We start from the raw sequence: 2,339 nt of genomic DNA, 5'->3' as shown, positions 1-2,339 counted from the left end.
TGCTAACTGGTTAGCAAGATGCTTCCAACAAACCGGCCACAAGACACACTTAATATTATCAGCTTTCTGATGGCATTCTAGCAAAAAGATTTATATCAAAAACATAATTAATGTGCAGAAATAAGGAATACCGTAATTTTCGGACTATAGTCGCACCTGAATATAGGCCGCAGAAGCTAAATTGCATGATTTATACATATACAAGCCGCACCGGACTGTAAGCTGCAGGTTTTTCTTTATGTTTAATGTCCGTCTAATGTCTCGCACCGCTCGCGGTAGAAGTCTGCTTCCGGAGGACCTCCGCATTCCTGCGCGCGCGGCTACCGTACTTGTTTGTTTAAGCAAATGTGACGTCATCATGGTGGATGGTAAAATCCATAGATTTAGGTATTAAACTAGTGGCTGTTGGCTGTAAAAGTCCATAGATAAGCCGCAAGGTCGAAAAATGGGTGAAAAGTTGCGGCTTATAGTCCGAAAATTGTATTAACCGTACATGTCATCAGAGTTTTATGGGACCCCCCATGGTTGATCATCTCAACATGAAGATGTAAAACGATCCATCTGATGAAGAAAGTTGGTGAATCGGGACTGATGATGTTTGCTTAGTTTTCTGCCTGGTTCCCCAACATGATGATGACAGTTATTTAGTTTTGGATAGAACCAAAACTAACTCCTACCTGGTTCTAGTAGGAGATGCTGAGGTCTTCTTTCTTTACCTGTTCAAGATAATAACATTAGTCGTTTATAACCAGCAAGTAAGGAGCTAATGAAGGGAAACATTCAACCAAGTTCTGAATTGTAGAGAGAATGTTGTGACTGGATTCAGCTGGACTTTGGTTAAACATGAACATCTTTAACAAACCAGGACTCAGGGCTGTAGTTTAATGGATGATGTAACATTGATCTTAACAAGCTGAGGGGGGCTTCAGGTCATGGCCTGGGGGATCTGCAGGCTGGGTGTGTGGTTTAAGATGTCCCCAGCAGTTGCTTCTTTATTCCCACAGCAGATCAGAGTCTCTGTTTCACCACATAAATGGACGCAGTGGCGCTTTGGTCAGGTTTCATATCGACTGAGGATGACATGATGAAGGGGTGTGAGGGCTGTGGTTACAGGGAGGGTTACAGCGTGTTTGTTTAAGCAGACGTGTTGTTCATTTTTCAGTCATGTTTGCAGGCGCTGCTGTGATCCATCATGTAGGAACCTGTCTGTCAGTGCCTGTATCTTCTATAGGAACTGGTTCAGGTCCAGTTTCAGGGTTTCTCTCTAAACTATCAGCGGTTTGCTTCCCTTCCAGACGTGGCTTCATCTCTGCCTCCTCCTCTTCCTCGTCCTTGGGGATCCTTGTCACCGCAGCAGTTGAGGCGTTCGATAGAAGCTTTTAGTTTACATCTGCACATCACAAGAGCTGACCCGACACTGCGACCCACTCTGTGTGTGTGTCCTGAGGGTCTCAGTTTACGCTTTACCGGAACCCGTGGCATTAAGCCTCTATTTGCTGTGGTTGGCACTTCCACTGCCCGAACCTCTGCCTTTTTATTTCTTCTGATGACCCAGAAGATAAGAAACCATCTGAACCCGTTTTGGTTTGAATATAGAAATAATTAATCATTGCTTTTGTTTGTTTTGGGCCAGTTGGTGAAAATATTGTTATTAGAAAACAAAAAAGTTACATTTAGACCATAATTTGTCACATATCGCCCACTAAGGCATTGAAACCAGCCCATAATAATAATGATGAAGCACATCATGTCGTTAAGAAGAGGCAAAACATTTTAAAATGTACAAAGTAGCTAAAACTGCAACGTAAATAGGAGCTAGGTTATGATACCAGAACAGACTGCTCTTTGTAGATGAAATAATGAAATTATAACTTTAATTATTACACCTGCAACCAGGCTTTTAGCTAGGAATATTTCATAGGGCATACACCTTGATGTAACACAGCCTATGTTGAAATTTAGACTCTGAAACGCTATTTCCTGCATCCTGGTCCTACTTTTTGTCCTGATTAGATCATTTTTAGGTTCAAAATTATGTTTCATAGGTTAATTCAAACAATCAGAAAGTCTGATGCTACGTTCGAACCGAACGCCATCAAAGAAGCTCCTGCTGCTTAATTTTTAACTGACAACTAATACGTTTGAGATGATTGAGTGAATTTAGTGTTAATTGTAAAAAAAAAAAAACATTTTCATGGCGATCACTGAGCCTGGGAGCGGCCATCTTTGCCCAAATATAGTAGCCCCTCCCTCCTGCCATCTTCCAGCAGTGACGTCACGGTGCGGTAAGCCTAGCGCCATTCTCCCCGCTTTCCAAGCTAAATCAATGGGAACTACTA

At 42.2% G+C, this 2,339-nt stretch overlaps 1 protein-coding gene across 1 annotated transcript in view; it reads left to right on the top strand.

The window, feature by feature from the left end:
• slc30a6 (solute carrier family 30 (zinc transporter), member 6) overlaps positions 1-2,339 on the top strand; it is a 95,598-nt gene that overhangs the window by 34,863 nt on the left and 58,396 nt on the right. The gene's annotated exons all lie outside the window — the stretch shown is intronic.

Source organism: Cyprinodon variegatus, unplaced genomic scaffold (genome assembly GCF_000732505.1).
Source record: "Cyprinodon variegatus isolate N-32 unplaced genomic scaffold, C_variegatus-1.0 Scaffold392, whole genome shotgun sequence".
Taxonomy (NCBI): Eukaryota; Metazoa; Chordata; class Actinopteri; order Cyprinodontiformes; family Cyprinodontidae; genus Cyprinodon; species Cyprinodon variegatus.
Note: the sequence above shows the minus strand (reverse complement) of the source record. Positions and strands in the feature narration are given on the sequence as shown.